Consider the following 25,266-nt stretch of genomic DNA (forward strand, 5'->3'; position numbering starts at 1 on the left):
GAATAGTATTACATTATATATATATATATATATATATATATATATAAAACATTTTTAAATCTATTTATCTGTTGTTGGACACCTGAATTAACTCTGTATATTGGCTAATGTGAATATTGCTGCAATAGACATGGGGGGTGCAGGTTTCTCTTCAATATACTGATTTCCTTTCCTTTGTTTAAATGCTCAGTGGTGGGATTGCTGGATCATACAGTAGTTCTATTTGCTGTTTTTTGAGGAATCTTCATACTGTTCTCCACAGTGGCTGTACTAGTTTTACGTTCCCACCAACAATTTATAAAAGTTTCTTTTTCTTTGCATCCTTGCCAGCATTTGTTATTTTTTGTCTTTTTGATAATAGCCACCCAAACTGGGGTGAGATGATACCTCATTATGGTTTTGATTTGCATTTCCCCTATAATTAGTTATGTTGAGCATTTTTTATATATTTGTTGGCCATTTGTATTTCTTCTTTTGAGAAATATCTGCTCAAATCATTTGCCCATTTTAAAATCAGATTGTTTGGTTTTTTTTGCTGTTGAGATGTTTGAGTTCCTTGTATATTGTGAATATTGATCCCCTGTCAGATTAATAGTTTGCAAATATTTTCTTTCATTCTGTAGGTTGTCTTTTCATCCAATTAATTATTTGTCATGCAAAATCTTTTTAGTTTTATTTAATCCCACTCGTTTATTTTTGTTTTTGTTGTCTGTGCTTTTAAGGTTTTATTCATAAAATCTTTCCCCAGAACAATGTCCTTAAGTGTTTTCCTTATGTTTTCTTCTAGTAGTTGTATACTTTTGTGTCTTATGGTTAGGTCTCTAATCCATTTTGAGTTGATTTTTACATAGGGTGAGAGGTAGGGATCTGGTTTCATTTTTCTGTGTGAATATACAGTTTCCCAGCACCATTTATTAAAGATTTCCTTTCCCCAATGAATGTTCTTGGTACCTTTGTCAAAAAACAGTTGGCTGTAGATATATGCATTAATTTGGGGGTTCTCTATTTTGTTCCATTAGTCTGTGTGTATGTTTTTGTGCCAGCACCATGCTATTTGGATTACTATAGCTTTGTAGTATATTTTGAAGTCTGGGTATGAAGTATGATGCCTCCAGCTTTGTTCTTTTTGTTCACAAAGTCAAACTGTCTCTGTGTGCAGATGACATGATCTTATATTTAGAAAAAACTAAAGACTCTACCAAAAAAAACCCACTTAGAACTGGTAAACAAATTCAGTAAAGTTGCGGGACACAAAATCAACATACAAAAATCAGCAGCATTTCTATGCAGGAACAACAAACTAGCTGAAAAAGAAATCAAGAAGGCAGTCCTATTTACAATAGCTACAACCTAGTAAAATAAAATACCTATCAATAAATTTAACCAAGGAGATAAAAGACCTCTAAAGGAAAACTATAAAACACTGATAAAAGAAATTAAAGATAATATAAACAAATGGAAAAGTATTCCATGTTCATGGTGCCAAAGAATTAACAATTGTTAAAATGATCATACTGCTCAAAGCAATTTACAGACTAAATGCAACCCCTATAAACACAAAATAGAAATAGGATAAAAAGTCCTAAAATTTGTATGGGACTACAAAAGATCATGAATAACCAAAGCCATCAGAAAGTCAGAAAAATCCCTAACTGGAAAAAATTAAATATTTTCTTTTCTTTCATATTTGTTTACTTTTTAAAACACTTTAAGTAATAGGTTAGGGATGGGTAGAGTCAGGGTGCAAAAAATTGATGGTATTATTAATTCAAGTTTCAGTCTCCTCCAACTGAATGATAAAACCTTAGCCCTATGTGAATTTTTCCTCCAGCTTTCAGTAGTAGATATTTCAGAACCAGCTGCTGTTCTTTTGTAACTCACAGTACACTGCAGTGGTACCAGCTCCCCATCCCACACAGTAACTCAGGCTGCTTAGAGCTTCTGTTTATGGTGCCCCTTGGTAGGTGCTTGGCTGAATACTGGAACTGAGCTGACCGTCAGAAAAGGTTCCCTTTCTTTTTCCTCACTTAATAGAGGAAATTCTTTCCAGGAGCTCAAGTGTGGCTGTTAGATTGGTTGATAACTCTCTTCAATTTCTGTCAATCTATCACATTTAGCAGAGTGTCCAAACATTCTCCTGCCCTTTTCTGACACAGAATCCCTAAAGCCCCAAAGAGGCCCCTCCTGGGAGCCATGCTCTCTCCTGAAAAGTGGTCTTCTCCTTTTATCTTCCAGTCTCATGGCCCTCTCTGATTTCCACTGGCAGCGTCAATTTTTCTGAAATTGGTGTTGCTATTGTTGTTTGGGGCTAAGGTGATCCTTTTGATTGGTCTATGATGCCATTTCACCCCCTTAAGTTTGTGGAATAACTGAGTTATTGGCATTATTGCCCTTTTATAGATCTGAAAACTGAAGCATCAAAAGACAAAATGATTTATGTAAAGCATGCCTAATGATTTACAAAATGAGTTATCAAATGAATGGATGAATAAATAATAGAATGACTTATCCAAAGTGGCACAAAGACATAAATAGGGATCTCATTTTCTAGCACACAGCTTACTCACTTCCCATTGATGCACAGAATTAAATCTCCTCCTCTTGCAGAACCTGTGGATGCCATATAACCTCTCAAGGGACTATGTAAGTGAAGGAAGAAAAGAATTTATACAGCAACATCAAGCAAATGAAATGTTTTATCATTATATTCTCTATGCCCTTATATCATCATATAGCACTTACTGGGCATAGTAACTCCACTTTAAAACAAGAAACTGAGGTCTAAAGAGGGTAATTAGTTTGCTTAAGTGAACATAGATAACTGTGATAGAGCTGAGATTTGAACACAGATCTTCTGATTCTAGTTCCAGTGCATTTTCAGTAAATGAAATCAAAGCTCAGGCCTTCTCAACTCAATCACCTCCAAAACCAAACATCTGTTTTATAGCTAATAAATAATTGAAATGCTTCAATTGACTGAATGTTTTGGAAAATTAGACATACACACTTTTACCACAGTATTACTATTGATCCCCCTGTGGTCCTCTCTGTTCCCATCCTACAGACATTGCTGCTGGATCAGCCAGCTCAAAGAATTTAGCATGAAAATATAAAATCTAATAGCTAGAAAGACTCCAAATCTCCCTGGGAGATAGACTGAGTCACATTACTGAAGTCTGCTGGAAACGTGACACCAATGACAAGTAGGAACTTTATAGCTCCCATTTTCCTTTGCTGACATTACAAATGTAAAATCTCTCATTTTTCCAAAAGTTCATCTACTTGATCTATGCTGCTGCGGTTACATATTTAGCATCTTTCTGGCAGCAGGAAAGATTCTGGCAGAGACCAATGGGCCCATTTGCCTTGCACAAGCAGAACTTATTCCAGGACAGAGAAGTCACCCCTAATCTCCCCACCCTTACGCCACCCCACAGCTTGCTCAGCATGCACTCACCTGCCAAGTCCAAGAACACTTTCTGGTTGTAAATGGATCATTCGTTACACCATCAAGAAGAATGTAAGAGGATGAACGAGTATCCCATGAAACAAAAAGAATTGGGGCTGGAATATAGTTATTGTATATGTTAAAAATTGAGAAAAAAACTGAGGTATTCAAAGTAAATGATACCATGGAAAGAAGTTACCACAACTCAGTAAAACATAGCTAATTAAGAGCTCGGTTGTGCATAAAAACTAAGTGAGCTTACATACTCACTATCATTGTAGACAGCACTGGGGAAAGAGCAGCACTGAGAAGTGGAATGAAAGAGGAGAGCTCTCTCCCCTTTGTCCCTTCTTGGCCCCTGCTGGTCCAGAGAGAGTCTCTTTAAGCTTGAAGACTCAGTTCAACTATAACCACCTCCATGAAAGCTTCTCATTCCTCCAGAAAGAGCTATTTGTTTGCTGCTGTCATCCTTCCCTAAGAGGGACCAGACACTATATATAGAAGATATATATATATATATATATATATATATATATATATATATATATATATATATATATCTTCTTTGCTGACTTATTCTCTGCCCTTAGGAAAGTGCCAGGCACATATTAGGAGCTCAATAATTACAATGGAATTCATGATGTTTTCATTTAGCTTAGCCTCCCCTTTATGTTTCCATAGCACTTAGTTCACATTAGAGCAGGCCCTTCTCATACTTTTGTGCTGTGTTTTGATCTTTCTTGCTCATTGGATTGCCTGCTCTTTGAGAAGTAAGAGGGACCAGAATCTGCTCATCTTGGTAACCCAGCATTTATCACAGCATTTTTTTTCTTGGAAAACAAATTCTATAGCTGGAATGGAAATAAATGACCTTTAACGAAATTCAATTCTAACATTCTATTATATAAAGAAAACAAGTTCTTATAAAGCATGATGCTTGAAAAGTACATAATCTAGTTGAGAAGCAAGAGGAATACTGATTAAACGATTAGAGACGTTATGCAATTCAAGCCAGTGAATTGTAATTAGGCACTGGGTAATTTTGTAATTTTGTACCCTGACATATTTAAACAAAGTCAATGGGAAACAAGATTCAGGAAGATAACTATTTTAAATAAATCGGGCACAATATGTGTCCCTAGAAGGGGATTTTTGATATGCAGTCTTTCTTTATATACCATTCACCTCACTCCTCCATTTCTCATCTGATTAAAAAATCCAGGTACACTTTTATTTTAAATTAGCTCTGAAGTCAACAGGAATTTTTTACTACTCCAGAGGTCATCTGGCAAGCAGCCATCAAAATTAAGAAGGGAGAACTGTAATTCACAGCTAACAGCAGCTAGTTGCATTGCCTCTGAAAATGGAACCTGATGATCAGCAAAATTTAAGACAGTGGAAGGTTTCAAGCCATCAGCAATTCTTACACTTCTCTATACCCAGCTTGTTGAGTTGGTCTATTCCTACCTATCATAAGAAATATGCTATTAAGCCAAGTCCCCAAGAGTGATAAACCTTCCCAAATAACTTGGTGTCAGAATACTAGAAGAAAAGTGAGGCAGTTAATTAAAAAAGGTTTACTGTAGCCAGTAATCCCAAGGATTGATGTGGTACCTGTTCTCAGAAGATAGCTCCCAGAGGGGATTGATGTTGGCATTCAAACTCATATTTACAAGTGGGCTCATCACTTGGAACCTAATTTACTTCGTGTATAACTGAGACACACAGGACCTCTGTGAATTGTATAACTTGCCAAGGGCACAGATAGGTACAGTTTCATGGGCATGTGACAGGTACAGTTGTACAGGGCCCCACATTTGGTTTAAAGTTCTATTCTTGCCATCTTAAATATTTTTAATAATTTTTGAATAAAGGGTCTCACATTTTTATTTTGTAGTGGGACCCCCAAATTATATGGCTATCCTGGGTAGGAAAAAGTACCAACCTATCTTGACTTTTTAGAAGATTGATCAAGCCCCTTACTATCTGGTCAGTAAGGGTTAAAGGTCCTTTATAAAGCAAATAATTCATACCTCAGAACACTGTGCTGGACTCAGAAAATTAATCTCAGCTAAGATATGAGTCAGCTGCAGAGGACTTTCTCACACTTTCCTCTTACACTCTGCCCTTGCACACTCCTCCTGGAAAATTGCATTTGTCAGGAGGGCTACTGCTGCAACCGTGGATGGTTGCTTTTGATCACTAACATTTGTTAGTTCATTATTACACTCTGAACAGTTCAAGGCAAACCTATGAAGCTGACACTGTGTTTGAGTCTCCACTCCCATTCCTATGCCTTGCTGTCCCACTACTGCTACCAAATCTCTGTTCTTCCTCTTTATCCTGTCACTCTAGTTTTCCACCATTCTCATCTTCTTTAGTCGCCCATGTCAAAGTGTGCTTCCAGTACAGTGTCTGATAAATTATTTCAAACAGAATCAATAGATTAAATAAGTTAATACATCTAAAATACATGGAGTAGTGCTTGATATAGGGTCAGCATTTAATAAGTGTTAGCTATTGTTTTTATTGTGATTAATATTACTGGTTCCTGTAAGTTACTGGAAAGCCTGGAGTAGTCTCATTCTGTTTTATACCTCTATAAGCCTTTCACCTTGTAGACACTTCATAAATGTTGGTTGAATTATTGACAAAAGGAATATCCAGAATAATAGCATCAGCTAGCATCTTAGACAGCAAGCATTAATTTAAAAATAAATTCTAGAAAGTTTGCCCATATGGAACAGCCTTTACCTGTTTCTCTAAACTTTTACAATTGAATGAAAAACCATGTTTTCCAGAGAAAACTCAGCTTCTCAACTGTGTAGGCTAATGCTTTAAGGTGATCAATCAAGTGTATTGGTGGGTTTAACACACATTTAAGTATAGAGAGCCATGTCCTTTGATTTTGTTTGTTTTTTTTTTTTTGCCTATCTAAGCCTTATCTTTCAGTAGCAATGACAGCAAATTAGAGCTCAATAATTACTGTTATTTTCAGTCCGTTAGTCAGTTTTAAAAACATGTATGTATTTTAGTTTGTATTTTCACACTAAAAATTAAAATACAAAAAAAATATTCTGACGATAATTTCACTTGCTTTTTTTAGTTTTGAGAAAAAATATATATGTAAATATTTTAAATATAAATATATGTTTTATCTATATAATATATGTATATGATCTTTGGGTGGAAGAGAATAGAAAATATCATTTATCATGTGAAACACTGACAAGCATATGCTTCTAAATCTACCAGTTCTAGAACATACTGCTACTTGTCCTTGGAGCCATGCCAGCCTCTTGGCTAGATATACATTCACAAGGTATTTTTAGACTTACCCTTGCTTCAAAAGGAGGTGTAATTTCAGACTGGTTTTCAGGATAAGCATGCTGAATATCAAAACATGCCACTTTGCTTATCTATTAAACACGTGAAAATTTTTTCTCCCCAGGCTGAAGTTCACCTTCACAGACTGCTTAGCATGGCTATTTATATGGACATTTTGGTGGTTTTAATCTTTTCTTAATAAAAAATGTTATTTTATAGGGGATCTAATACAACATATTTAGATAACATGAAATTAGCAATCACTAAGAGGGTGTTCACCCAAATATAGACTGTTAACCCAGAATATAGGCTGTTAAGTAAGAGAAAGCAAGTTTGCCAAAGAGCAATCAAGTAGAAGTGAATCTAAACAACTCTTTAAGCATCAAAAATCAATCAACTATGGAAAGACTACTTGGAGACTGGACACAAGAGAAAGATTTTAGAGTATTCCTTCAAGACTATTCCATCACACAGCCCTGATATTTCTTAGAACATTCTTCAGATGCCTCACAGAATAACCTCAGTTTGATTGTTACAGCAGTTTAAACTGTGCCCTCATGAACAAATCTCAGATAATTTTTGGACAAAGCAAAAATTTAAATGATAATTTATAGTTTGTGGTTAAAAGAAATTGGATACATGGTTCTTCCCTGGATTTATTAGCATTACCACATGCATGAGTTAATCAAATAATTCTGGGAAATTCTTTTATACACCCTGACCCTTTCCCAGTACTATAGATCAACGCCTCTGGATTCTTTCCAGTAGTGAAACAGTGAAACATCACAGTGTGGTGGATCAGGACCAATGAACCATCTACAAGAGGACTTCATAGTCCTTGGTCTGTATGTTTCATGGCAGTGATCACCTTAGTACTTCATGAAAATCTTCCTTTCCTCAGATCTTTAAGCAATAAAGAGTATTGGCAAAAAATAAAACCAAGGGTCAGGTGGTGTGATATTTTAACACAAATGTACTTTTATCTATTAAGGATTTATGCTGGTAACTGAGCTAAGAATTTGTACACACAGATCAGTAATGGAGAAATTAATAGCTGTAAAACGTGTATAACATATTCAAGGAATTTTATATAAAATACTGACTCCAAACAATTTTTTCAACATTAACTCCATGGCAAATACTAAATTATCTGATGTTTTATGAGTAAAATTTATAATACTAGGGTTACACTTTGAAATTAACTTATCTCTATTGTACTTTTCTTAATAAAAGAAACAATAAACAGACAGATATATATCCATTACTATATTCATGTGGCCAGTTACTTAAGCTATCTAAACCATACAGAGTGTAAATATGAGATAGTTTTACATCTCTCTAATGACAGTCAATAGTAATGCTCTATGGAATTTCATTTTCATATAACTTAATGGAGAATTGGACAAATGTAATAATGTATGGCAATTTTGACTGTAAAATTTAGTTCAGTTTAAAACTTAAATTTTAAATTCAAAATAAATCACATTTCATAGCCTGCACTTATGTTTAAGCTTCATCTGGAACTCCTGACAGTTTATAGTAGAGAGTAGGAGGTGTAATATATGGGTCAAATGCACATATTTTTAAGTTTTGACACATGTGTACACCCATGAAACCATCATCACAATCAAGAAAGTGAATATATCCATTATCCCAGAATATTCTCTAGTGTTTGATCTCTTTAATCAATCTCTTTGTCCTGTCTCTCTCCACCCTCTCTACCCCATCCCATTCCCAGGCAACAACTGATGTACTTCTTGATACTAGAGATTAGTTTACAAATTGTAGAATTTGCTATATCATATATTATACACTCATTGTTTTCTGGCTTCTTCCACTCACCATAACTATTTGGAGATTCATCTATGTTGTTGCATTTATCAACAGCTGGTCTAGATTGAGGTAGGCAAATGGGGTGCTCCAGAAAGAATGTCTTCAGAAAAAAATTGAACTAACTTATTACTTGTATAATGATATAGAAAATAATATTCTGTGGGAGAGATTGGGAACAATTAGTGGTAAGAAAATGGAATAAGAAGAAATCAAGTGTACAAGGCCATTATCAGATCCAGGAAAAACAGAAAATTGTTTAAGAAATAATTAGCATATTTAGTATTTTACTTGGCTTACTTTATTCAGGACTGAATAAAAATGGTATTATTCTTTATATTACTTGTTAAATCATGAAAAAATGATATAAACAAATAGTATGACATAAACATATTGAAAACAGGTGAATATATTGTGGTGGGATAGAATAATGGCACCAAATCTTCCAAATTGGGAACTAAATAATCTTAATCTTTCTCTCTCTCACTCTCTATTGCTTTTGGTCTTGATTGTTCATGCTCTCATCTTCCACCATGTGATGATGCAGCAAGAAGGCCCTCATTGGATGCCAGTACCTTGATATTGAATTTCCCAACCTCCAGAACTAAGAGCCAATACATTTATGTTAATTATAAATTACCCAGTCTCTGGTATTCTGCTATAACAGCACAAAACAGACTAAGAGAGTATACAAAATAAAAGACTCACAAAACTGCAAATGAAACAAAAAGTAGGAGAACTGAGTCAATACAAAACACATAAGTACCCTGAATACAAAAGAACTTGAGCTTTAGCAGTCAATATCATATTCTCATTGCTAAGAGCAGCTTGATTTTCACAAAATATAATCTAGCACATTATCTAGTGTTTCTAAATTGTGTATTACTGGGTCATAATTTTGTTAGTTGTAATTTCTAAAATTAATTTATACATTTTGTTTTGTTTTAAGTGGTATAAGAACCATAAACAGAAGGAATTTATACCTAGTCTTGTCTTGTGCATTATTGCTATAAAAATAATTTAAATCAACACTGGAATTCCATAAGTTAAGTTGTCTGTAAAAAGAATTCTGTATATTATTTCAGTTTAGGAATTATTGACCTATAAGTATTGCCTTTATGGAGGACAATTTCTTCTCAATTAATTCAACATATTATTTCTACCTATGTTGTTTATAATCATAATCACTATTTCTTGTATTTAAAGATAGGTGGCATAGAAGAAGCATGGTTAAATATAGATCTGGATGTACTCTTTGTAACTATACCACTGTGCACAAAGTGCTAACGTGCACTTAGATTTCCTCATCTAGAAACTGGACATAATTATATATACTTCAAATATTTATGGAGATTACAACACCAAGCTCAAAGCAAGGTCTTGATAAAGAGGTATTAGCTCACAAAACACAGTGTTATTAACTTTATATATAGTTATACATGAAAAGTCTACTATGATATCCATTTTGAAGATGGAATGTTGATAACCCCTTAATCAACATGAAAATCGGGTGTTTACAAATACATGTATATCTCTTCATCCCAGTGTGAGTCAATATCAATTTAAACTAGCTACTTGTAATTTCCCTCTTCAATAGTTTTTGGATCTATTAAATTATAACTATTCATTTTGCTCTGTTCTTTTAAGATCAATATAAATACATTTCATTTTGTCTTATTAAATTGGAAACTTACTAGAAATGAGTCTCCAAAGTTGACCCAGAAACCAGCTGTTCTAAAATTGTATTATCTTCTGTTTCATGTAATTCCCACAAAAATGCCATGGATGACATAGCACAAAAAAGGAAACAGTGGGAGAGAATCACTAAAAGAATGTCTGAGCTATTTTCCTAAGAATCAGAGAGTTAAATTTAATGTGGACATTCTCTACAACTATGGTCCCTAACCCCTGGGCTGCACCAGTACGGGTCAGTGGCCTGTTAGGAACCGGACAGCACAGTAGGAGGTGAGTGGCAGGAGACCCAGGAAAGCTTCAACTGTATTTACAGCTGCTCCCCATTGCTCACATCACCACATAAGCTACACTTCCTATCAGATCAGCGGGGCATTAGATTCTCATAGAAGCATGAACCTTACTGTAAACTGCACAAGTGAGGGATCTAGGTTGTGCACTCCTTATGAGAACCTAATGCCTGATGATCTGAGGTGGAGCTGAGACGGTGATGTTAGCCCTGGGGAGTGGCTGCAAATACAGATTATCATTAGCTGAGAGGTTTGACTGCACAGTAAATGTAATGTGCTTGAATCATCCTGAAACCATCCCCTACTCCGATCCGTGGAAAACTTGTCTTCCATGCAACTAGTCTCTGGTGTTAAAAAGGTTGAGGACCACTGCTCTAGAAAACGTTGACTAACAGGGGGCTTGCCCATTGTACCCATAAATATCCTAGCCCTCAGATTCATCCACTGCCATCTCAATAGAATCATCCAGTAACTCTGTGTAGCATTTTTGCAATTTAAGTTTACAATTTGTACAAAGTATTTTCACATGCATTAATTGTCCCTCAGCTTACATAAAATAGCATAATTAGCCTAGTGCAGCTCCTGGATTCAAACTCATTCTTCCACTTCCCGGGGAACAAGTGTATCCTCCACAGTAAAAGAGGGTAGGAAGTTTTTGCATCTACTAGGCTGATGAGATCAAATTTGTACAGGATGTGACTCCAAGCTGTAGACATAAAAGCACAGGAAAACCCATTTCAGTAAAGAATAAAAAGGTACTGAGATCTGTCAACAGAAGGCAATAGGCATTTCTTACACTCTTAAAAAGGAAGAAAAGACGAAAAATCAAACTTGACTAATTAGACCTCAGCAGTGGACATGTTCAAATCTATAAGATACCCTGCTCAGACAAACAAACAAAAGGAAAATCAGAATTAAGCTGAGGAAAAAATGACCAGAGGTGTGCTCCAAAGCCTAAAAGAAATAAGATCATGCACCTTAAAGAAATAGAAATCTGAGGTCACAGGGCAATGTCGAAGTGTTTTGGCCTGCCCTGGAGACAAGCTTGCTTATTGACAAGTAGGAACAATGTATTTGTTGCAAGAGATTAAAAGAGAGAGAAAACACCAAAAATCTTACCACCCACAAAAAGACTATCTGAATCATTCAAATGCATTCTTGATGTCAAATCCTGCAAAGTATAGTTTCTCTCTGCTCTGGAGTAAACCAACATATAAAATGATGCTAAATACATTTAATATATGATTCCACGAATAACACTTGGATCTGCATTCAAACACTGACTCAGCTATTACAAAGTAAAGCAGCATTTACTTATTCCTGGTTATGCAGCTAACTGGTTTTATAGCTTATGTGCCAATTGCCAATTTATTGCTTCTCATCTCTGAATTCACCCTTCATTATATTCTCTGTGATTAAAAAAAAAGTGGGAGGGGGGATTTTTTTAAGCCTTTTCCTTTAAAGTGAGACCAATGTTAAACTTTCTCAGTAGAGAGCGCTGGAGAGACATTGGAGGACCAAGAGGCTTTCTGAAATTTCCCGCACAGGCCGGGGTCAGCTGTAAAGGTGTGCAGACACCTGGTGGCGCCTGTCCCAGACACCAGCTTAGAACATAATTCCTCTGAGACTTTGTTGTATCGTAGGCCTACCAATAACTTTTCCTCAGTCCTCTAGGAATCCAGTACGCCACACACATGCAGCCTTTGCACCGAATGCCTCCTGCCATACCAGCACCTGCACTCCTCTTTCTTTGTGAGCTTCCAGTAGTTGCCTATGATCTGCAGGGTCACACACCAAGCAGTCTTTCAAACACCTACCCTTGTGCAAGCCTGCATGTGTTAAAGGCCCTCTACCTAGGTTGGCAGTGACTTCCACTGCACAACCACACCTCCAGTTGCTGACCATCTGCTAATCTCCCTAACCTATCCCACTTGACCAGAAACTACAGATCAGCCCAGGCCTGGCCAAACCAGTAAACACCTCTGCTGTCCAGTGGGCTGAACTACACCCTCTCCAACAAGGTCTGAACCAACCCCCTCCCAAGTTTGTCCTTCCTTAAGTACTCTCCTTGTGCCCTACCAAATAGAGTTTCCTTATATCATATAGGGTCTCTTTTATCATAGTTAGTAATTTTTTATATTAACTTTCCTTGTGTAATCTGTTGTGTGGTTTCTGTCTTCTAATTGGATCCAGACTACTGCAACTTAGAAATAGGGAAGAAACAAAATCTAAAATCAAGAAATATGTACTATATACCAGAAAATGTGTTAGACAACTTAAATGTTTTATATCATTTATCCACAAAATAATTCAGCACGGTTCAATATTTGATATTTGGAGAGATTAAGTAGCTCGTCCAGGTTTGTATAGCTCAGTAGGAGGCATAAAGAGATTTCAAAGCCTTGTTTATATTTATGAAGTAGTATATTTATATCTCTATCTTTCCATGTAATATATCTATCTAAATAATGTCTATCCTGCAGAGACTAAATTGCATTGAGAGAAGAGGTATTTGGGGAGTTAAATTAGCAAGGTATGGTGGTTGATAAGATGGAATAGTGATATATTGATGGGGTATGGAGAGTGGAACTGACTATAAACATTCCTTAAAGCTTGGATGACTTTGAACTCTCATTGAAATCAATGCAGGATTTTCAGAAAAGGCATGACAGGAAAAAAAGCAAGATTTAGAGCAAGTTAGTCATGGAATGATGAGCATGAAGCATAGATTTGTAGTGCAAATCAGAATTAGAGGATATTTTTGAACATTTGTTGCAGAAGTCAAGGTAGGATGTGCTGAGGATCCAGCATATAGTGGCAGCAGTGGAGATGTAGGTAATCCATAGGATAGATTCATCTCAAAAGAGACATCACTTTTCTGATGGATTTGGCATCAAACTGGGGAAGAGGGATAAACAAAAGACAAATACGAAGACTGGAAACTTAGGAGAATCTCTGGAAATCCTTCACAAAGGAATGAGCCCCCCAAAAGCATAATGAAACAACCATTTCCTTCTCATAGGAAACACAGGTGATTAGCAGTAAGATAAAGTCTTAGCAACTATTCCTAAGCCATATATAACAAAATAAGAGAAAACTGCTATTTGATATCTCTATAAGTCCATCATTTTGTTTCTGAATAAAATCATAAAAGGGCTGGAAAGGTTTTCTTCTCCTTAGCACAGTTGCAGATTAGTGGTCTGCACAGAGTCCTGCCTGCAAGGCTACAGCAACCCTTTGGTCATATATTCCCATTGTCTAGAGATGGATGTCAGTTGTAGGATCCAAAACTGTTCAGACAGTTGGAGAATTCCGTGCAGTTCTGTGTTAATTGGAATTGTACTTCCTAAAGAATTGAAAGAGAGAAAAACCCTTTGATATGCTTCTTCTCTTGACATATTCAATGTTTATTTGATTGTCATCATAAATAATCAAAGTACTACCTTTCCCAGAGAGAAGAGACCATCTCAAATTTGGTCAATCCTACAAGAACTTGGTGCCTTAGAAAATAACAGGGGGGAGAAATGGCTTTCCTAATAGGCATGGTTAATTTGGGACATACTAAGCATACTATAATTTTAGAGAAAATAACCAGTAAGCAGAGAGAAAATGGAATTGAAGCTCAGAGTGAGATTGAGGGACCATCTATAGAGGAATTACTGTATTACACAAAAGTCTAAAGCTGAAAGGAAACATGTAGTTGTTGGTGTTTAAGTCCCTCATTTTATAGAGAGAAAACTGAACCACTGAGAGACAGGTGTTATCTGTCACCTTGGTACTTTTCCAAAGTGTTTTAGTCAGTGTTCTTCAGCAAAACAGAGCCAATAGAAGATATACATATAAGATATATACAAATATATATATATATATCCTATATGTATGACATATATGCTGTGTGTATATACATATACCTATACATATATACACCAGCATATATGTCAGTAGGATTATACATATATATATATATATACATATATGTATATATATATTAGAAAGTGATTTGCTATAAGGAATTGGCTTATATGATTATAGAGGCTGACAATTCTTGAGATATGCAATCAGCAAGATGAAGACACAGGAGACTCAATAATGTTACATGATAAGGAAATAAGAGAGAAAAGTATCTACCAATATCTATCTATATGTCTATACATATGTGTGTGTGTGTCTATATATCCATGTGTGTATATGTGTGTGTATATATATATATATACATATATATATATATATAGAGAGAGAGAGAGAGAGAGAAACAAAGAGAGAGAGTTTTTCACTGACCTTAATCACAGGGCATGGTAATGCTAAGAGACACCCTAAGGGATCACTCTTCCTTACCAACATTGTGGAGTACCAGTCCAATTTCCCCTTGATAGTCAGGATCAATCACCCCAGCCAGCACAGTTACTCTTCTTTGCCTGTTGATTCAGAGGCACAAGGAGCCCAAATTGGCCAAGTGGTAGTCTTAACTCCAATTCATACAGCACCATACCTTACATGCCATTCATTCCTTTGTTTTTGTTTTTATTTTAACTTTGCAAAATATACTGGAGATTTTTCTTTACTGGTACACATAAAGCTGCTTAGCTTTCATTATGTACTGATGGAACAATTTATTTAACTAATTCCTTGCAACAAGGAATATTCCTATATATAAATGATTTTACACATATGCTGGCATATCTATACTATTCATTATATACATGTGGTATATAATAAAGATTTAATGTAGAAATGGAATTTCTGGGTCCAAAAATTGCATTTCTTTTTGTGAGATTCATTGTCTAATTGCTCATGGTAGTGGTTGTACTAATTTACTTTTCCATAAACAACGAGAAGAATCTGTTTTCCCAAATTGTTGTCAACATAGTTTGTCATCAAACATTCTAGTATTTGCTACCTTAATAATTTTTAAATGTTATCACATTATAATTTTGATTTATATTTTCTTATTAAGAAAAACCAGGCATAATTTTAAATCTTTAAATGACATTATTTGTATTTTCTTTGCTATAAATTATCTGAACATATCACTTGCTCATTTTTTTGGTTAAATATTTATAGTAATTATAAATTAAGGATTATAACACTTTTGGATACACAAAATTTCTTTTATGTACTCAAATTCTAGTACCTCTTTAGCTCACTATTTTTAGGCTTCCAAGTGATAATGTTGAAAGCAGATTTTCATAGTATTCTTTTTTCAGAGAATGAACCAGTGGAGTATTAGGCACAGGAGGAAGCAGATGGGAGCCAGAAAGGAGTTAAGTGACCACATTTCCAGGAAAGCAATACTGTACAGGGTAAGCCCATGCTTCTCCTGTCACAGGAACAATTTTGTCTAGGAAGAATATTCTATATTTCACAGTTTCTACTGAACAACTAGATGCAGAATATCTTCCTAAAGTGAGACACTAAGAGATCCATGTTGCAGAGAAATAGCTAAGAGCATACGCTTTGCAGCCAGGCTGCTTGAGAAACCTGGAAGGCATCATCTAAAGCAAGCAATCATGGTTAAGATCAGCAGCAACAAGTCCTGTTTCTGTCATGTTCCTCTTCATGTCATGAGATGAGAATGGCACTTCAGGTCTGTGGTGTTGTTCCCTAAAACCGATCACGCCTACCCAATAATGAGAAAAACATCAGACAAATCCCAACTGAGAGACAATCTAAAAAACATATCACCACTGCTCTACAAAAGTATCAAGGTCATGAAAAACAGGAAGAATAAGAAACTATCCCAGAATGGAGGAGCCTAAGGAGACATGTCAATTAACTGCAGTATCCTGGATCATACCTTGAAGAAGTAAAAAGACATAAATGGAAAAACTGGTGAAATCAGAATAAAACCTAAGGCTCACTTTAAAAAATCATGTATCTTTCTAGATATTTTTATTGACTCACAATGATTTGTAGCATGCTTTTATTAATATTATATGAACATCTTTCTATGTCAATAATTTCATTTTGTGTATTATAGGCATTGTATCAGAATTTATTTTGGCAATCTTTACTACAGGAGAACTAAGTTGTTTGTATTTTTCAATAATATAAAGAATGCTGTAATGAAAAATCCTTGTAGTGAAATATTGTTGCACATTTTAATTATTTCTTCAGGATACATTTATATAAGGAGCCTTTATGAGCCTAAGATTAGGCACATTTCTAAAGCTTTTGCTAGGTACTGCCAAATTGCCAATTGGGATGTTTTGAAGGTATCCATTTCACTCAATAAAAGTGGGTAGCATTTTTGCTTATGCTTTTATCAAAGTAGTAGGTCCAAATGCTTTTAATTTTTTTTCTGTGATTATTAATGGGATAATAAGTGTTATTTCATGATGCTAGTGACTTCCCTAAAACTTGTTTTTTATTGTTTATATTTAAGGTATACAACACGATGCTTTGATATACATACACATGGTGAAGTACTTATTACAGTTAACCAATTTACATTTCCATCACCTCACATAGTGAGGTGAGAGCTTTTGTGTGTGTGTGGTGAGAGCTCCAAAAATTACTCTCAGCAAATTTCTAGTATACAATACAGCATTATTAACTATAATCTTCATGCTGTACATTTGATCTGTAGACTTTATTCTTATTCAGCTTTTGTTCTTTCTTCTGAACAGTTTCTATGCTCTACTTTCAAAGTTATTGAAACTTTAGTGTCAATATGTAGGAAAGGTTCCCCAAAGAAATCCCTGCTATGTCTTTAAAAATAACGGAGGCACATTCCTAACTTTCCTTAAACAGTGATGTAACATATTCCACAGAAAACTCTGACAAGTCACATCTAACTTAGCAAGGAATACAGATCTGCAATCGAACCTCATTTATCATTGAGCACTTGGAGACACAGGGCAATTATTTTTAAATATAAATCAAGACTCTTTTGTGAGGGAAAAAAAAACCATTGTTTTACTGATGGAATTATGTTTTGTAAGAAAGATATATTTAGGCTGAGAAGTGACCTCTGGCAGGCATATTTGCCCTATCAAATAGCTTCTCCCGGTGAAGCAGGTGTGAATTGCTTATTAAACTGAACATAACAATACTTCAAGGCATAAATTTTAGCTAAAACCTTCTTTTACTGGAGCCTAGCAGACGGGCTCTGAGCCTCATACCATATACCTTGCCAACCCCAAGAATACTGCAGAACAAACCATGCTTCCTTTAACTTCTACGTTGGGGTCACTTCCATTCCAATCACTTGTAAAAAGGTCAGGTGTTACATGGTTAGACATATAAGCAATCTGGCCAAAATGATATGCAAATACAGTATTTGAGGCTTTAATCCAGTATTATTTAAATGCTTAACCAATTGTATACCATATCTTCCTTTTTTTATTATTCTGCTTTAAACTTCCTGTCTTTTTTTATTGAGGTATATGTGAAAAAGATCGCATATTTAAGGTGTTTACAATTTAATGATTTGATAGACATACGCACTGCAAAATAATCAACTGAAACTAATTATTGTCAACCTCAGATAGTTACTACTTTCCTTCTTTTGTGTGTGGAGTGGGGGGACACTTAGGAGCTACTCTATGAGCAAATTTCTAGCACACAATAAATTACTGTTAATTACAGTCATATTGTTGTATATTAGAACTCCAGAACTTCATCATCATGCATAACTGAAACTTTGACCCCTTGATCAACATCTCCCCAATTCCCGCTTTCCCCAACTCCTGGCAACCACCAGTCTACGCTCTGCTTTTATGAGTTTGACATTTTCAGATTCCACTTATAAATGATATCAGCAGTATTTGTCTTTCTGCATCGGGCTTATTTCACTTAGCATAATGTACTCCAGGTTCATCCATGTTGCCACAAATGACGGGAGTTTCTTTTATTTAAATGACTGAATAATATTCCATTGTGTGTGTATCACATTTACTTTATCCGTTCATCATCAATGGACGTTTAGTTTGTTTCCATATCTTGGCTGTTGGGAATCATTCTGCAATGAACATAGAAGTACAGATATTTCTTCAATATACTGATTTCATTTCCTTTAGATACATGCTTGTAAGTGGGATTGCTGGATCATAAGGTATTTCTATTTATAACTGTTTGAGGAAGCCCCATATTGTTTTCCAAAATGACTATACCAATTTGCATTCCCTTCAACAGTGTACAATGGTGTCCTTTTTCTACAGCCATAACATTTGTGTTTTTAGTCTTTGTCGTAATGGCCATTTTAGTAAGTGTGAGGTGATATCTCATTGTGGCTTTGATTTACATTTCTATGATAATTAGTGATTTTGTGCACATTTTCATATATCTACTCCCCATTTGTGTATCTTCTTTTGAGAAATGTTTATTCCAGTACTTCATCAATTTTTAAAACAGGTTATTTAGGGAGTTTGCTATTGGATTATGTGAGTTTCTCATATTTTTGGGTTATTAACCCCGTATCAGTTGTATGGCCTGCAAATAACTTGGTTGCTTTTTCACTCTGTTGATTGTTTCCATTGCTGTGCATAAGCTTTTCAGTTTGATATAATTTCATTTGTCTGTTTTCATTTTTGTTGTCTGTGCTTTGGGTATCATATCCAAAAAATCATACCAGATGCATGTCAAGAAGCTATTTTCCTATGCTTTCTTTCTAGTATTTTTATGTTTTCAGGTCTTACCTTTAAGTTTTTAGTTTGTTTTTATTTGGTTTTTATATATATGATACAAAGGTCAAATTTTATTCTTCTGTATGTGAACATCTAGCTTTACAAACACCATGTATTAAAGAGATTATTCTTTCCACATTTTTTGTTCATGGTACCCTTGTAGAAGATCAGCTGACAATAGATGTTTAGACTTATTTCTGAGCTCTACAGTCTGTTCCATTGGTCTACGTGTCTTCTTTTATGTCAGTGTCATACTCTTTTGATTCTGTAGTTTTGTAGTATATTTTGAAGACAGATAGTGTGATGCCTCTAACTTTGTTGTTCTTGTTGAAGATTGTTTGGCTATTAGGGTTCTTTGGTGGTTCTATGTGAATTTTATGATTTTATTTCCATTTCTGTAACAAATGCCACCAGGATTTTGATAGGGACTGCATTGAATATCTAGATCACTTATGAGTGGTATGGAGATATATATATTGATATATATAATATAATGATATTAATTAATATAATGATATTAATTCTTCCAGCATATAAATATGAGATATATCCATTTATCTGTGTCTTCTTTAATTTTCCTCATCAATGTTTTAAATTTTTAGTGTATGAGTCATTCACTTCTTTGGCTCAATTTATTCCTAAAAAAATTATTTTTTGTTGCTATTGTGAATGGGATTGTTCTCTTAATTTCTTTTTCAAATAGTTTGTTTGTGAATAGAAAACCATGATTGATTTTTATATGTTGGTTTTTTGAAAAGATAAACAAAATCAAAAAATTCTTAGACTAAGAAAAAGAGAAAAGATTCCAATAAAAAAGAAATGAAAGAGGAGACATTACAGATACCTGAGAAGAGGACATTCCAGGGTACCTCAGAAATAAAAAGAATCATGAGGAACTATTGTGAACAATTATATGGAAACAAACTGGTTGACATAGAAGGAAGGGATAAATTCTTAGAAATATATGAAGTGACCAAAACTGAATCCAGAAGAAATAGAAAGCCTGAACAGACCACCAGCAAATAAAGAGACTAAGCTCCCAACAATGAAAAGCCCAGAGCCTGATCACTACATATGTGAATTCTAACAAGCATTCAAAGAAGAATTTATACCAATCCTTCTTAAACTCTTCCAAAAAATAAAATAGGGAATAGTTATAAACTCTTTTTATGAGGCCAGCATCACCCCGATGCCAAAACCAGAGAAGACACTACAAGAAAAGAAAACTATAAGCCAATTTACCTGATGTACATAGATGCAAAAATCCTTAATAAAATGCTAGTAAGCTGAATTCAACACAACATTAAAAGGATCATACACCATGACCAAGTGGAATTTATCCCAGGAATGGAAGATGTTTCAACATATGCAAATCAATCCATGTGATATAACACATTAACAAAATGAAAGAAAAAAGTATGTGATCATCTCAATAGATGCAGAAAAGGCTGCTAGGAATAATTTTTAACCCCAACTATCCTGTAAAAAAGACATCTTAAAGTTATATAATGCCATTGAGAAACTTTGCTTCTCATTTTCCTGGACTCAAATGAAAGTGAAACACTTTCTTAAGAACACAATGAAAACAAAGTCTTTTATGTAATAATAAAAGCTGAATCAGTCACGGTTCATATTTATTTTGTGATGGAGTATCTTCATCTTATTGCATGTAAGTAGAATACTAATGAATTCATCTTGAGGAAATGCTACAGCTGCTGCTTAGACTAGATTCCATGAGGACTCCTGGGTTCAGTATCCAGTGACACTTAGATTGAAGCCAACAGCATGTATTGCCACAGAGCCAGTACGAAGCCATAGCTAAGGGAAGGAACAAGTCCTTCCACAATTTTTATCAGCTCGTTCAATACCAAGCTATTCCAAATCATTATAAAATCTAAGTTAATGATACATCTTAAAGGTAGTTCCCTGAACACCCTCAACCAGATTGTCACTCTGAAGCTCCCCCTATTTAGAAGTTGTAGAATTCCCTCTGATCTCAGCCGGAGACAATGTAGTGGGTGTCCCTAAGGTACTCCCCAAGAAGCCAGAGGAACTGACAGCTGCTATTTACACATATTTAAACAATACAGGAAATCTGTGTGTTCCCAGCACTCACCAGATCAAGATTCTAATAACTATAATGGCAGTTTTCCAGGATATCTCTAAAATTAATGGTGATGCATCAGCTTATCAAGCTCTAAGGAATCAAGCCTAATTACAACTAGAATCATTCAAATGTGTCACCTGATACATATATCCCTAAATCAGCTAGAGATTTCTAGAATGTCTCCAGAATTTTCTAGGGTTCCTTAGCACAAAACATGAGTTCTAAAGACTTTATTTTGTGTCATAACTTCAACACTCGCTGAGTGATGTGTAGATAATCACCATCTTTTCAACACCTCAATTCCTTATCTGGAAAAAAAGAAAAGCTGTGCTTGATCATTTCTAAGTTCTTTTTTGCTCTAGAATTCAATGAATCTACAAATCTATAAATCACCTTAATTTCCATGTCAGCTTTTCCTTCTAAAAAGAAAAACAGAAGGAGCCAGCCCTTGCTAAACTTCAGGGGTTTGAGCTATTATTAATTTAGAATGTCATTGTTCTTCTCTAGGGCAGTTGCAGAATGAATACTGGTTTCTTCATCCAAGAAAACAGAGCCTGCAAACATCACCAGCACTGATATAATAAAGGAGGTTAACTTTTCACAAAGTATGGGAACATTTGTTTCTGAAGGTCACCCAATCTCCAAGTGGACCTGTGAAACCCATTCTACTAACTGACGGATCCCAAGAATGGAAAAACAAGCACCACATGTACTCACCAGCAAATTGGTTTCACTGATCAACACCTAAGTGCACATATAGGAATAACATTTATCAGGCATCAGGTAGATGGGTAGAGGAGGGGATGGGTATATACACACATAATGAGTGTGATGCATGCCATCTGGGGGATGGACACACTTGAAGCTCTGACTCCACGGGGGAAGGGGGAGGGAAAGGCAACACATGTAATCTAAACATTTGTACCCCCATATTATGCTAAAATTAAAAGAAAAAAGAAAAATTAGAAACTGAAAAAAACTGTGGGTATTTGCTGCTTTATGTAGAATTTCAGGGTGATCCCTGAGTAGAATGTTTTTTGGTGACCAAATTTAAAGTCAGGTTCAACATTTCAGACTGCCATGGGTCAAAACATGTGGGCAATGGGGCCAATGGTGGATTGAAAAATATCCATTGAACAATCTTCTTTTGTTATTGCAAAGAAATATTTATAAAAGGACTTTTCTGATGAAGAAAAAGATTATCCACTCTACCACTGTTTCACAACTGAGTCTTCAAAATGTCTCCACGATTTTCTTCATTCAATTCTCAAAAATTCCTTTTAATTGAAGTGATTTTATCAAATAACAAAAAGTTACATATCTTTGCAATGCGGTTCTTCATTGGAAGTGTTAAACCTTGAGAAAAATGACAATTAAATAAGCCAATTTTTGGAGCCTATAGATTAAACAGAGAACACTAAGCCTTGCATGAGTGTGGCTGTTGAACAGTATTTGGTTAAACCACATGAAATTGTTGATATAAATGAACTATAAATTTTTACCATTTATCATGACCCTTTTATCCTTTATGAAGAAAAATATAGAAGCCAACCTTGAAAATTCAGAACAGCAAATATATTAAAACCCAGCTATGCTAGCATATGATTCAGTAGATAAATTTATAGAATCTTTATACATTCATTATAAAATTTTTTAAGTCATCTTTATTTTACCATAAGAGCCACACTAAGGAGCAAAAATGGCAAACAGTATAAGACAAGAATGTCCCACAGACTCAGGTAGGGGCTGCTGATGTGTTCAGCATAAGCAATAGTCTTTATAAAGGCTGCTCCTTGAGTAGTTTTACACATGATAGCTATAGTTAAAACTACATTCATGTCCAACAGCCATACCACTCTGAAATGCCCAATCTTGTCTGTATTCAAAATACCTTTTTTTAATTGATCACCTTCTTGCTGAAAATTTATGTCTCATTGAATTTTAATGAAACTACTTAATCATCAAACAGATTGAAAACTAATATGCTTTGCATGATAAGAAAAATACCAACCAATGAGTATGACCACATTCTTACTAAAAGCTTTAAAACTGGTTTAAACCAAATCTCTCAAGTATAACTTTTAAACACATCTTAATGTTGTGATTCATTATTTCATTCTGTATGGGTTCCTTTTGCCTCTTAACTGCCTATTTTCTAATAAAACTGATTTTCTCAGATATACAATTCAGTACATCACTACATTATTTTCTATTACAAGAGCCTTCCTTTCTGAGTTAATTCTGATAGTGACCTCAAAGGACCCACAAACATTCTTTATTTGCTTTTTAGACTGTAATTTTTGCTTTATTTCATAGTTTTACAGTTCCTAGCCAACCATTTTCTTTTTTGATGCAATTTTCATAGAGTTTACTTCAAAGTATACATGCTTGGAATCTAAACATCACTAAGAGAATAATAATAACACTTAAAGTTTATGAATAGTTTTCCATACACCAGAACTCTGTTAATGACAAAAATACATTATTGCAGTTAAAAATTGATGTTTCTGCTCAATATTTTCTCATACATATAATAGAGAAGTTTACTTTAAGCTCATTTGACTGGAGAATCAAATAAAACTCATATTTAATAAATTCATAAGTAGGAATACATCCTATGCTTCTTGAACTCATTTAAGTTTATATATACATATTTAGAGCTTTGATTAGAAGCTGTATATTGGTTTGGAAGAAAAAATACCTTTGTAATATGAAGCCTCTCCATGTAAGCCCACTGAATTTCTTTAATCATGTAAAGTTTTATAACTTTCTCCACAAATATTTCCTATACAGTTTTTTTCTGAATATTGTTATATTTATTGCTGTTAATAAATGGAATGTCTCCCCACCATATTTTAAAATTTATTACAGTCAATAAAACTTTACAGTTTTTTAGCTCCACATACTGTATTAAGGGCCTGACAGTAATTATCATATTTTGCTTCTAAAAACCAAATGTGGTATGTGTTATTAGCCTCACTTCATAAATAAGGAAACCAAGACTTGAAGAATTTGAATAGCTTTTGAAGTTCATAAAACTAAGCAGATTCAGTATCTAGCTGTCTTTGATATTCATTAGCAATTTCACAAAAGATGTTTTGAATAATGCCAGGGGTATCAAAACAATAACCAGAACTGGATACATAGCAAATAATCTGAGGAACCTTATATTTGTATCAAAATTCTTTGGGGCAGTCCCATTTGCATTAATATTGGTCAGTTTCTTTTCTTTTTTTTTTTTTATTTCGGCATATTATGGGGATACAGATTTTAAGGTTTCAATAAATGCCCATTTCCCCCCCTCGCCCCAAAAGTCTGAGTCTCCATCATGACCATCCCCCAGATGGTGCACATTTCACTCATTATGTATGTATATACCCGCCCCCTTCCCCCCTCCCACCTGCCCAATACCCTATTACTGTAGTACCTATGTGTCCACTTAGGTGCTACTCAGTTAATACCAGTTTGCTGGAGAATATATTTGGTGCTTGTTTTTCCATTCTTGGGATACTTCACTTAGTAGTATGGGTTCCAGGACTAACCAGGAAAATATAAGATGTGCTATATCACCATTGTTTCTTAGAGCTGAATAGTACTCCATGGTATACATATACCACATCTTATTAATCCATTCTTGGATTGATGGGCACTTGGGCTGTTTCTACAGCCTTGCAATTATGAATTGTGCTGCTATAAAGATTCGAGTGCAGGTGTCTTTTTTGTAGAGTGTCATTGGATCTTTTGGGTAGATGCCCAGCAATGGGATTGCTGGATCAAATGGTAGATTCACTTGTATCGCTTTAAGGTATCTCCATATTGCTTTCCACAGAGGTTGAACTAGTTTGCAGTCCCACCAGCAGTGTAGGAGTGTTCCTCTCTCTCCGCAACCACGCCAGCATTTATTGTTTGGAGATTTTTTGATAAAGGCCATTCTCACTGGGGTTAAGT

General features: G+C 34.9%; 1 long non-coding RNA gene across 2 annotated transcripts in view; it reads left to right on the top strand.

Annotated features, from left to right (window-relative positions):
* LOC142869956 (uncharacterized) overlaps positions 1–25,266 on the top strand; it is a 196,390-nt gene that overhangs the window by 123,171 nt on the left and 47,953 nt on the right. Inside the window, exon 3 of one of the 2 annotated variants that reach the window (XR_012918483.1) lies at positions 21,826–21,900. The exons of the other annotated variant lie outside the window; for it this stretch is intronic. This is a non-coding gene — a long non-coding RNA (uncharacterized LOC142869956). Of the gene's footprint in view, positions 1–21,825; positions 21,901–25,266 lie in introns of those variants that run through there. 2 annotated transcript variants of the gene reach the window in all.

Source organism: Microcebus murinus, chromosome 3, assembly GCF_040939455.1.
Source record: "Microcebus murinus isolate Inina chromosome 3, M.murinus_Inina_mat1.0, whole genome shotgun sequence".
Lineage (NCBI taxonomy): Eukaryota > Metazoa > Chordata > Mammalia > Primates > Cheirogaleidae > Microcebus > Microcebus murinus.